General features: G+C 46.8%; 1 protein-coding gene across 2 annotated transcripts in view; it reads left to right on the plus strand.

Moving 5' to 3' along the window:
* Positions 1-13,111, plus strand: part of OPCML (opioid binding protein/cell adhesion molecule like) — a 300,615-nt gene that overhangs the window by 68,499 nt on the left and 219,005 nt on the right. Inside the window, exon 2 of one of the 2 annotated variants that reach the window (XM_074894814.1) lies at positions 6,524-6,612. The exons of the other annotated variant lie outside the window; for it this stretch is intronic. The gene's annotated coding sequence lies outside the window, so the exon portion shown is untranslated. The remainder of the gene's footprint in view (positions 1-6,523; positions 6,613-13,111) is intronic. 2 annotated transcript variants of the gene reach the window in all.

The raw sequence follows: 13,111 nt of genomic DNA on the forward strand, positions 1-13,111 counted from the left end.
AATGACCTTTCTACTTCTGCCGAGCACTCAGGTGAAGGAAAGACGTGGTTGTTCTTTATTACTGGAGGAGCCTAACTAAGCTGCATTTGCCAATGTCAAATTGCTTGCGAGCTGTTTGACCTCCTATTTACTTCTAATTCCTGCAAGCTGTTAGTAAGAGCTACACTAAATCAACCTGTCATTTGATCTCGCCTTTGGCGACCGTCACTGAAAGATTTTTTACTTATGAGCATCAGAGAGGAACTGCGTAAAACTCCTTAAGAGCATATTAGAGTTTACAAAGTGTGTAGGAAGTTGTTTGGGGATATAAATGGTACAAATTATAGAGGAAGGGCTGTGGGAGAGGAGACAAGCTAGTGTCTAGCCTGTGCTCCTCTCGCTGGAGAAATGTAGGGAGCAGCAAGGGAAAACACGGACTTCAAAGCGAGACTTCACCTGATGGGATTCCACGTTTATTCTTATTCCATGGTTTCAACACCGATTACGGGTTTACAAGATTTATTCTTTCCCCTAACTGCTGGAGCTGCAAAATCAAGCTGCATTCACCCTGCTTCTTAGCTCATCACTAATAATAAAGATCCTTCAATGGGAGTCGTGTTGACAGTTGTGCTGAGGACAGTCATCGCAGGAGCCAGCACCAAGAGCGAGAACACGTTATTGTTTGGCGTGAACCATTGTACCGACATAACGCCGCTCGTTCAGAGGCTCTTAAAACGCTGCTCAGTTGTTAAGCTTCTCGAATATCTCTGTTAGAGAGCTGGCGTTCAAGAGTTCCTGCTGCAGGGGAAACAGAGGCAAAGGGGAGATGAAAAGGGAGACGTGAAACAAGGCGGCGATCCTCTGATTTCTGCACCCGAGCCGTCTGTGGGAGGCTCGGTCCACAGCTCTGGTGTGGAAAGTGGCTCGATTCCCCTCTTTTGGAGAATTGCTGCAGAAATGTTAGTGTGATAAGTGCGTTATGGTATGTGGGCGCTGCGATGGGAGCTGGGTGGAGATGCCTGATTTTCGTGATGGTGAAGTGGCATGGCATAACTTGCTCTGTTGTTCTCCAGCTGCTGGAAATCAGCCTTTGACCAGCAAGCAACTTTTTCTGAGCACTTTTAAAAGCCTGATATTACACTGATGTATCTGCGCTTGCAGAATAGCGGCAAAAGGCATTGTACTGAAAACTCACTCTATTGAAGTATTTACTGATATATGTATATATAAAACCACTGCAGAAGGCAAAGCCATAACGGGTCCCTTCAGTGGGTATTTACGGTCAGGTTCTGCTGTATCGTCGTTCCCATTCCTCTTCCTGTCTCCGAGGAGCGTTTTGCCGACACAGTTCTCCAAGCAATCTGTCCTTGCAAAAACAACCCGGGGAGCAGCATGGTCCACCTTGGCGTGGTCACTTAGCTGGGCTTTGGGTGTGGGGTTGCTCGTTACGGGTTTTCCTGAGACTAGTGCTTGCCTGCTTACGTTGGAGAAAAATAAAGACTTTTGGAGGCCTGTAGACATCTACGTGCAAGATCTGCATGATTTGCAGCATCAAGAGAAGGGGACCAACAAAAGACAGAGTTGCAATATGAGATAAGGCTGGGAAGAAAAATTCCTGGCCTGTTCCATTGTGGAGATAAGTGAGGTGTAAAATTGGGTCCATATTTAAGTCTGAGGGAGAATTGCATTCCAGGGATAAGGGCATGCTCTGGCCAGTGCCTACAGAAGTGCTGCTGTGTCTCCTAATTGGGCTGTTAAAGGGTTAGGGAGCAAAAACGTGGTAATGACCTTCCTTGAAACAAAGCTTGAGAGAAGAGGAAAGATGTGGAAGTGTCTTAGCAATCTGTGACCGAGTGCTTAGCGCCAGGCGCTTGGATATGGGGAAGATGAGGGCGATAATCTGTCTCCAAAGAGATAGCAGCGTTGTGAAAACACAGAGAAGTAAATCACAGCTCCCTAAGCAGAGCCAGCCCATATAAATCAACAGTAATATCTCAGCCCTCGCTGAGTGCACGTCTGAGACACTGTATACAGCTCTAGTCACCGTGTTACAAAGAAGGAAATTACAGAATAAGAGAAGGTGAGAATTAGGGCAACAGGACCAGAGCTCTGTGAATATCAGATATTTTTTCTTCATAGCACTTCTGACCAATTGGGGTCAGATTGTTTTTGATTTTTTCTATAAAATCAAAGTAACACCCAAAATGAAATATCAGACAATGGAAAAAAGCCAAAATGTTTTGAAAAAAATCATGCCCTTCTCCAGGCATGGTTTTTATTTTTCTGGAAGCCAAAAAACATTCAGTGGGATTGGCATAAATTCACTCAGAGTTTCAGCAGAGCCAGGTGCAAATTTCTGGTGGAGCCAGTTCTCCCTGGCTCGGACTTCAAAATATATTGGAAAAAGGGCAATGGATGGAGGATCAAACAAACGTAAACCTTCTCCTCTGTGGAGGACAAAGAGAGAGCGAGCGAGCAGAGTTGCTGGAGAGGAGAGCAGGGCTGGCTGCTGCTTTAGTGGGAGCAGTGTCTTCAGAGGAAAAGCTGGTTTGGGCTGGAAGGGGGTCAGACAAGGCAAGGGGAAGGAGAATGTTAGAAGTCGGTGTGATGCACAGAGCTGGTCACGGCTTTTGAGTAAGATTAACGTTTCTTAGGAATACTGGCTTGCCTCTGGGGTTTTGCATGGGGCAGCATGATTCCCCTGGCCACATTTAGCCTGGCTGGCTGCGGCAGCAAAACCCAAACCCCGCAAGTCTGGGACATGAGGGACTACTGCTTTCATTGTCTCTTAACAGTGAAGATGGGAAATGCAATATTGCTGAGTGATATGTTCATTATAAGCCTCCTTTATTAATGCTCTGTAATGACCTTGCCAGGGCACAGTTGAGCACCTTGTCATCTGTCCTGAGCTTATTAGAGGCGTCGGCGGGATTCGGTGTGCTGGATTGTGAGTTACTCTTTATCTGGGTTGCCATCAATATCGTGCACTGCAGTTGTGTAGTCATGATGGGCTTGTTCCCAAGGGCCTTGAATGTGTCTAAAACCCTCTTCGTGACTTGCTATTTTAAGAGTCGCATTTATAAGGAAAAAATAGACAGTCGCAGTAGACCAACAATGTCTTTCCTATCAACAGCAGATATATCAGAGATAAAGTACCCTTTCTCCTTCCTTTTGCTGGTGCCATGCAAGGGAAGAAATCCTGTTGATTCATGGGCTGGGGGTGGCCATTGTCTCCAAAGCCTACTAATCACAGGTATTAACGGGGCCAACTGGAGAGGTGGGTCAGTGCTCGGCTTGAGTTAGAAGGGAGCGGGTGTCACTGGGAAGAAAAATGAGTGGAAAGCTCAGAAATGATGTTGGTGGGGGGGATTTCTGCAGTCAGAGGCTGGGAGAGAGCTGAGAGGAGAAAGGCTCTGGTATCTCCACAGCAGATATGAGCAAACATCTTGTGCTGTTGTAAATGGATGAAATTGAATTGCTTGCTTGCTTGTAAATTTAAAAAGATAGCGTGTTTCTATCAATAACCAGAGGCTTAAATAATAGACTTTGGCCTGACTACCAATCTTCTTTCCCCATTTAGGGAGAAAGTCTCCTAGAGCAGCGGGGAAAGTCTCCATGCAACAGTTGTAGCTCTACCTATCACATACCTTATCAGTGGGTGTACTGCAAGTTCTTGTACCAAGTCATCATCTTTTTCATTGTCTCTTCATCCTCTTCTGTACTTTAATTTGTGGTTTCTATAATGCTACTTGCAGGCAGGCAACGTGATGGCTCAGCCTAAACCACTGCTGGGATTCAACCATTGCAAAGGAGCTGGAAAGCAAAGCATGGTGTTTGTGCATGTAGAGGACGAACGGGGTCCATGCCTGTGTACATCCCAGCGTGGCTATAGGAGTTTCTGGGGTCTAGAAAGAGCCAAGTCCTTCTCTTTTTAAACACTCCTGCGTCTAAAAGTGCTCAGTGGCATCCCCAGCGTTCTACCTGGTTGAATGTTTTATGTCCCATCATTGGCTTTCCCCTGCTCTTCTAGGGGAGGCAGGCTGAACTTGGGCCTGTTGCAGTGCAAGAAATCTGTATGGAAATCTCTACCTTGCTGCACACTTGCAAAATGGGATCCCAACCAGGAGCTCTCCCGTTACCTCCTCAGCCGAGCCATTTTGTGCCCCACTGCCACCCTATTAAAATAAGCACGAATTGAGAATTAGTGCAGCACAGTGGAAGGGACAGGCAAAACAAGTCCGAGGCTCCAAACAACAAATTATTCTTGAATCAAACATCTCATTAATGGCTGCAGTGTCGCCACTCTGCTTTGCATAATTAAGTTTCATGGGGCGTTACAATTAACAGTTGTGCCGCAACGTAGGTAGGAACAATCTCCCGTTTATTTACCCTGGCTGTATCTGAAAGTGCTGTGTGGTGAATAAGACGCATTTACAAGTAGATTAGGGTGCATTCTGGGTCATAAATTGAGTAAGGCTGTAATTGCTTTCCAACAAAGGAGAGCTGCAAATAAGACAGGCCGCCTCTCTTTTTTTTTTCCTCCCGAAACCCCTTTTTTCCTGTTGATGTGTGTCTGAAAATTCTCATCCCCAGCTAAATAACACAGTTATGGCATTGAAAACCTTGTAGAAGCTTTTTCAACTTGACAGCTCCCACTCTGTAATATTTCAAGGCATATTTTCCCCCCTCTTCTTCTTCTTTCTTGAGACTCCACTGCAGAGACTTGTTTTAAAACCGCATATTATAGCTTTGTGTATTATCAGTCAAATATCCACATGTGCATCCACGATGGGGAGGGCGAGAGGGGAGATGCTTGGGTTTCAGGCACTTGGAATTAACTGGGAAAGAAGCCAAAATGTCATTAGAAGCACTCGGATACGGCAGAATGCAAACCACCTCCAGTCTATATTCAGACACGAAGGCAGGCCCAGGAATTAAACATTTATCAAGGCAGGGGGATTAAAGCCTGACCACAAATACTCTTCTTCGTGAAGGGTTTTCCCTGCAAGGAAGGAAGGATCCAGAGAGTTAGCAATACTGCTTGCATGCTTTTGAGGAGCAGAGAAGCTCTCAGTGCCTAGAAACTCTCTAGGCCAAATGAGCTTTTCTTGCTTCAAATATTTCTTAATCGTAGTTTCTTATAGGATTATGAAGAGACTGGTGGAGAATGTTAAAAAAAATGGGGTTTTTTTTCAGCCTCGTGAGTATTTCTTGGGTGGTTGGTAAGACTTGGAGCCGGAGTAGCTCAAAATGGAGAGAAAGATTCAGCTCCCGACCAATTCTGCTCCTCGTTATACACTTAAGGAAAAGCTGCCATTTCCTGCTAAAAACCCATTTGTCTTGCAAATTTCTATAATGAGCAGATTTTGGAATAAATACCATGTAATCTGCAGTGACAGTTCTCTCATTTCTTTTTTATTAGTTCAATCTTCTCAGCATCTGAAACACGTAGCAGTGGAGTCTCAGAAGAGGTTTAGGCAGCTCTGTGGGAGTTTTTTTAACACCTTGGCACACAACTCTGCCAATCGCTCCCCCATTGCATCCCCTCCCCTCTCCGTTACCTTCCATTTATTTATTCAGTTGTATGTTTTAGCAGCATCTGTCCATAGCCCCAGGCACCCTTTAAGTAATTTATAGTACACACAGTCGTGCATTAGTGAGACATGCCCCGTCACGTCATCCTCAATTCCTGCAACAGCCGGATGGGTACAGGCGCCGTCTCGCTCACTTTTCCGTGGTCCCAGATGCCTGGGGAAAAAATGGAAGGGCTTCCCATGTATCTCAAGGGGATATCTTAATATTTATCACATCTAGGAGGCAGATTTTTTGATGGGGATTGGCAAGGGTGGAATTTGTCCTAGAGAAGGTCAAACTGGTCCTTCTGAAAGCAAAGGATGAATAGCTTGTCGTGTTTGTCCTATGGCCGTGGTCTTGGCCATTGGGCTGGAGCTCAGGAAGGACAATCCCCATCTGGAGGGATGAATTGTTGCAGCTAGAGCTCAGGAAAGATGGATTGTGCTCACGGCTGTGGGTGCGAGTCGAGCTGTTGCTTCCCAGAGAGCGGGGCACCAGGGCTGGGGTTGGAAATAGTTGGTGGCACTGCCTGTTTGGGACTGCAGAGATGGAAAGCGTGATGTTAGCCCTTGGACTAGGCTGTGCAATATTGCTGTTAGGAAAAAAACTACATAAGAAAAAGCAGGAAGTGACTTCCTGTGTTGATTTAAGTTTTTGGGATGAGAAAAGGCAGCTCTTGCCTCTGAAGCTGCATCCTCCTGTTCTGCAGGCCAGGATAGGGCGGTGGAAAAAGCAGCTAAATGAGACTGTGAGAAATAAATAAGAAAACAGACAGCTCGCGGGATGGCCTCTGTAACCGTGTGCTATTCAAGCTGACCTTTACCAAAGTGTATTTAAAACTTGAGTTTTTTCCCTTTGTGTTTCCTCCGGTCTGCAAGTGAATTACAAATTCCATTGCTTTTAAAATGCGTAGTGTTATAATACTTGGTGAACTTTAACTTTTATTTTTATTTCTTCCATTTCCTTGTAGGTAAGTGGCATTTACTTAATGTTGAAGTACTTGAAGGTCCAGAGTGGGGGATGTAAAACATCCTTGCCCGGTTGGAGGTTCCTTTGCAGGTAAATCCAAATCTTTTTATTTCGTTTGTTCTTTTTTTTTTTTTCCCCCATGTCCAACCCAAGCTGTTTTTTCTCTCTTCTGATGTTATTGAAGCGGGCTGATGCTGCAGGGGAAGGGCTTGAAGGTGCGTGAGCTTCGTTTACAGTTCACTGCTTTGAGGAGTTGAGTTGCAATTTGGAATGGCAGCGTTGTCCGTCTTCTGTGTGGGGTTTGAGCATCGCGATGTGGGGAAACAGAGATTCAAAATCCTCTGGAAAGGTGATGCTGAGACACACTGTGCTTGATCCAGCCACGTTTTTCAGCAACACTGCAAACGGTCACAGCGCCTGTTGCCATCGTTTAAACACAGAGGAGTTTGTGCCAAAGCCGGGGTGGGTGCGATTGCGCTGGGCTGGGCGGGTTCCCCAGTGAGGCACTGAGTGAAGTTTTGCAAAGCTTCAGAGCTGTGTTTCCAGGAAAATGATGCTTAAACTCGCTCTCACCTCCCTCTGACCTTTTAAAGCATGGTGCCTGCCTCTGCAAAACCAACTATCATGTGCGTAGCTTTCAAATATTTCCCTTGTACAGTGATTTTCACAGTCAATAGCAGTTCAGAGCGGTTTTCTCCCCCAAGCCCTTCTAGCCCCAAACCCCACACGAGCTGATATTTTCTTTGCTCGAAGCTCACCCCTTGTTTCGTACAGAGCCCCAGACACCCCGTGTCCCGGCTGCCGCCGGCCGGCAGCACGAGCTGCCCGGGGCTGGGCGTGATGTGCTGAGCAAGGTTTCACTGCGTCGTATAACTCTCGGCAGCTCATTCCCAGCATGTCACTTTTTCTCAGGTCGGCGTATTATCTCACCCCGGCAGATGCAGTGAGGTAGAAATACAAGGCTATTTGCAATGCAGTTTATTAAGACGTGTTTTAGAGGCGGTTTGAGGGAGCACTGGCTGGAAATGTTAATCATCATCTCTGACAATGTATTGACCTGCCTTCTGCCTCACCCCGCTGCCTCGGGGAACTGGAGGGGAGCGCTGGCCGGGATATCGGTGTGCTTCAGCCGTGCCGTCCCCCCCGCCACCCTCTGCACCACCTCTCCCGTGCAGAGCAGAACGCAGCACTGCTGGCAAAGGGAGGAGAAACTTTTTGTCTGTGGAAAAGCGTTTTCTGGGTGGGGAAGGCAGAGGAGAAGAAAGTTTTATTTTATTTATTTTTCATTTTGCATTGGGTTTTGGAGCTGATAGTTGTCTTGCTGGGAGAAGGGAGTAATCTGAGTTCTGTGGAAACAAATGATACTGCATGACTACAGTGTTGCCTTCTCCTGCTCCGCCAGAAAAGGTGTCATTATTTTTCCCCTTTTGTTTTAGACTTCTGTGAACCAAAAGGGCTTGAGGATTTTAATGGTCTATCTCAAAGATTGAGAGGCCCTTTATATGTCAAGCCACAAACCCATCCTAGGCTGTACTGGCCTCTGTTTGATTTTATGAAGCTTATTTTGGATAGATGGTATTTTTATAGCTCCTGCCTTGCTTCACCGATGGCCATATTGATGTAGCGCTACAGGACAGGGCTAATAAATAGTTTATAAAACTGTAGGTTCATTCTCCCAAGTGATCTACAACTGCGACTGAGCAGACTGCAAATCACCGTCCCGGTGAGGCCGAGCCTCCGTACCGGTACCGCCACAGTCCGGGGCAGTCCCGTGGCACGCCACGGGGGAGGGAGGAATTAAAGCAAAGCTTTCTCTCGCTGAAGCTTACACCAAACTTTCCCTCAAGGTGATGTTTGGCCCCAGCAGAGGATGGTGGAGCAGCCAGCTTGGCGTTGGGTTAGAGCAGGCTGTCCCGGTCGCTGGAGGAGCACGCCTGCTCCCAGCCCTGCCCGCAGGCTCTGTGGGGCTGCCATCGCTTTGGAAAGCTCTTTCTTAGGCTACCATGATACTGTTACCAAAGCCAAATTTTGCTGACAATACTTTCTTTCTCATATGGCCCTTCCTAACCCTTGGGATGAAATTGCACTGAGCGATGGGTGTTTGAAGTGTGGTGTTAGGGGAAATGTGTTCCTTGCCCTGTTCTGCAAAGTCTCCACAGCTGATTTTGTGTTGGATGAAATATTGCAAGGAGTTTCTTATAGATACGGACCTGGTGTTGCTGGGAACGTGCCGTGGGGCTCCCACTTGTGGCAGGTCAGGATCTTACCCAGCACAGGACCCTCATTTAAATGCTGCCAGCCCTGATGAGCTGCATCTCTCTGTCATTGTGCCATCCTGCTGCGCTGCTGGTGGCACATCAGCTGACAATCAGCTGAAATGCTCCTCCCAGCAACTGCCTTAACACTGATGCAAAAGCTGTCAAGACAGGGTTGTAACGAGCTTGCTGTTTGAGGACGCGAAGGGTCCCCTCCCCTGTGACACGCCAGCCACAATGACCAGATTCTATGGTGTAAGGACATGAGAAGTGAAGGATGGACGACAGCTTGGCTGTCATGAACTCTGGTGTGGGAGGTAGCAGGCACCCATCCTTTGCTTCTGCCTCTCCTGAGCTGCACTGGCTACTGGGCCATCCACCTAGCACTTGAGTATGCAGTTCTAATAGTGATTATTTTTATTGCCTTTATTTTTATACCATGAAACTTTAGGCATGGCTGCCTGATTTTATGCATGGCTGGAAGGAGGTCAGTAGGCTGGAAGGAGGTCAGTAGGCTGGAAGGAGGTCACTAGGCTAAGCCTGGCTTTCTGGCAGGTTAGTAGGGAATAAGCACATCCTTTTGTGTAACCATCTGTTTCTATTAACCTTGGATGGCTCATGTCCCAGGAGGTATTACCCACCTTTCAGAGACGTGAGCATTTCTTCCATGCTTTGCATGGAAAGCTGTTGCCAGGTAGATTATCTCCAACATCTTCTTTAGGAGAGATGTGACCACTTGGTGACAGGGTGTCTGAGAAGGCTTGGTCCAGCCTAACCAGGTGGATGCAGTTCCCAGCCTTTTCGAGTCCATCTCTGGACAAATCCTCTCTCTGGCCCATCGGTGTACCTATGAAAGCATCTTAGCTGCTTGTGTTTGATGCAGGTAGTGTCCATGTGCAGATCGGGTTTATGGGCTGTGCAACCTAATGGGATCTTCTTGATGACCTGTCTCTAACCACGATGTCAGTGAGGATTGTACCGTGGGGTTGATGGGAGCCGGCTCAGACCCAAGTGGAGCCCTTTTAAAGATCCTGCCCTGTTTTTCACTCCTAAATGCTTATGTAGAGAGTTGCCTTTGAGTCTCTGTTTTAAGTGCCAAGGTCTGGTATCTGCTTGGCTTATTCTTCATTCTCCATAGCTGTCTTTTTACTTCTCCCCGTGAGCTGTGTGTGTGTGAAAACCCACGGCTGCCTGCTTGGATTAAAGGCTATATCGTGTTGCTTCCTTTCGGGTATTAGAAATATGAGCCTCCCTCATTTCTCCCACTTTTCAATCTTGTAACGCTTAGGATTGAAGAGTCAATGAGGCTTTCTCTTCGTGGATGGTGGCATACTCTGTAATGTGATCCTGAAAGGGACATGAGGCATCTTTATTAGTCTGTGTGTGTTGAAGCTGGGTTTACTTCATCGAAACACAGGATGTGCATGTGCAAAGAGGCAAGGGCTGTGATGTGGGTGTGGGATGTACCCAGACACACATATATATTTTTACTATGCCAGAAATGCCATGCATCCCCTTCATGGTCTGTGCTTGCTTTGGAATCGTCTCCAGACATTAACTACCAAAAAGAGTTGTCCTGTCATCACTAAGGAATTTATTCCTTTGCGGATAGCTCAGAAGAAGAAAAAAAGCAAAACCAACCCACAGCCTTCCCTGCACCCACCGTCCACACCCCGCTAGCATTTGGCAAATGATAAAATATTAAAGCCATGTTTTTTACTGCTGTGCTTAGTTACCACGTTGTCCTTTTCTTTGGAAAGAAAATGCAGTTGGGGAGACATATGGAGGTGCTTGTTCTTCTTGTTGCCATGGGTATGTCTGCAGTGTCCTCAGACATGCGGCTCTGGGTGCCCACTCTTGGCTTGGTCCCCTCAGCTCCACCGCTGCCGCACACTTACCAGGGGTGTTAGGTTCATATTGCTGGTGCCCTCCGTCTCTAAGAGGTGTCTTACACTGCTTTGGGATATTTTTCCCTGTCAGCTGTATAGTTTGAAGGTTAATTTGGCTATTACTACACTATTACTATTGCAATGATGTTATTACAAGGGCTTACTACAATCGCTGCAGCGATTGATATTTCTTTAGGTACATCTTTGTCACAAAGCAGGGGTTTCAGTCTGGCTTAGGGGCATTCAAGTCTGTTTTATGCAGGGTGAGCTTAAAGCACGTGCAACCTCCAAAAAGCTATTTGGGGTGTGCGGGAATGGCCAGGCAAGAACCGGAGCACCTCTGTAGAGGTGAGGCATCCAAAATTGGGACCTCCTGAGGTGAGTCTTGGGCTCTTGAGGAGTAACTGGCTATAAGGGATGAGTGGGTGATACCGATACATCCGTATCGCAAGCATACATCGTGTTTGACGCCAGCTTGCACAAGGAAAGGTGGGAAAAGACCCATGGGGGCTGTTGTGTCTTTTAATTTGTTCCCTGAACCAGTCTAGGACAAATTGGCGTGTTGGCGCAGGAAACCTTAGGCTGTCCCTGCTTGTTTTGTTCCTTGTTATAACTACCTTATGGTTAAATTTAAAAGACTTCAGTCTCCAGATAGCTCAGCTGAATGTTTTTTTTCTTTAGTACTGTGCATGAAAGAGAAGTGCAGCCCTTCTTCCAGCTCTGCGGTAGAGTTCAATGAGAGATTTGGAGTCGATGCATTTATTAGTAACATTAGGGCAGAGGAATGTGCACAGATACGTCGCCAGCTCCATGCTTTAAACTGGCATTTTTCCCCCTTGATTTAGATTGCTCTCACTCTTTCTGTGCTGATACAGGAAAGTCCCAGCATGGGATGATGAGATCAAGCGCACATTGGTAGCAAATGCAATTTGTAAAGCATTGGTTGTATAAATGACATTGTGTATGAAAGAAATGTTGCAACACAACCATACTAATGCAGCCATGTGACACCAATTTAATGTATTTTCCCCATTAAGCTCCTTGTTCAAGACATCTTTCGACCATTTTGAGTACAGCAGTGGTGTGTAAGGCCTCTATTTTCTGAGTATTACTCATTTTCCAGCTAACAGATGTCAGTGTCTATTTGTCCCTTATGGAAAAGTCCCCGTAAAGTTCAATAGGGATTAAATTTGTCAGGCTCTATAGAAACATAACAGGATTCTATGGAAATTACTCTGCAATCCTATAGAATGTAATAGATAATCTCCTCGTCTCTGGAGGTATTTTAACTCTTGCATAATTGTGGACCAGAATAGAAAATCTCCATTAAATTCAGCAAGATGGTTCAAAAAATCCTATAGGAAAATGATCATTTTCTATTAAAATCAGTAGGACTTTTTCATCAGCACGTCGGTATTCATTGGGAGGTTTTATTCATTTGCCAATCCTACTAAAAAGTGTTTTGTCAGGAGGCTGATACTTGCTTTGTTCTAGGGAACAGTGATTTGTGCATAAATGATGCCTATGTCCAATGCTCGTATAATTTATGGCGAGGCACTAAATTCCCTTTCAGAATAACTGGAGCAGGATGAGGTTTTAAGCCCTGCGGGGCGGAAAAAAAATGTTGCTGGGGATTTGGAGAAGGGGTCTGCCTGCGAAGACACCTCGGCGTGCTGCTATTATGTTATACAGGTCGTCAGCAGCCGAACAGCAGACCACAGGCAGGGTGATGTGTGCATGCACGGATGTGCCACGGACGCAAGCTTTTCTCTGTCATCTCTCTGGCTCTGGCGCTGCTTATCTGAAGTGTTCAGCCCAGGATGCTGCAAATTAATGTTGGATTGAAGCTCTGTTTCTGTTAAACTGCCCGTGGCTGGTTTGAATGGCTCTGCTGCCTCTTGCAGCCGCAGTCTGGCTTTTTACGTGTGGCCTGAGTGGTGCGGAGCATCGGCTCCGCCGAAATCCAGGGCTTTGCTCTTGGAGGTCGTTGCTGGTGGAGCTCAGCCAACACGTGGGCTGGAGCGGTTAATTACGGAGAGAAGGCTCTGCTTGGCTGGGGGATGTGTGTGAAAAGCCACCCCTGAAAGGATCATCTTCCTTTTCTCCAGCCTTGGAAGGTGCTGCTGTGCATTTTGATGAAGGCAAAGCACCCAAGTCAGAGGAGCATTAGCAAAATGCTTCCTGCAGATCATCTGCCGTGTCCAGGTGGCATCTCGGGGCGTTGCTTGAGCCCCACGCCGTACACAGATGCAACCTCACAAGGGAGCTTGCTGAAAGGTTGGGGACACGAGCAGCGTGGGCACGGTGGGTGGATGATGCTGTGGGGAGCAGGTAGAGCTGTGCCCATGACCGCTCTTGGGGGCTGAGTCAGAGAGGGGAGCGCTGTCCCTGCAGCAGACTGACATGGCAGCGTGATTGCTCTTTTCATGGTCCGTTGTGTAGGAG

This window comes from Strix uralensis, chromosome 26, assembly GCF_047716275.1.
Source record: "Strix uralensis isolate ZFMK-TIS-50842 chromosome 26, bStrUra1, whole genome shotgun sequence".
NCBI lineage: Eukaryota > Metazoa > Chordata > Aves > Strigiformes > Strigidae > Strix > Strix uralensis.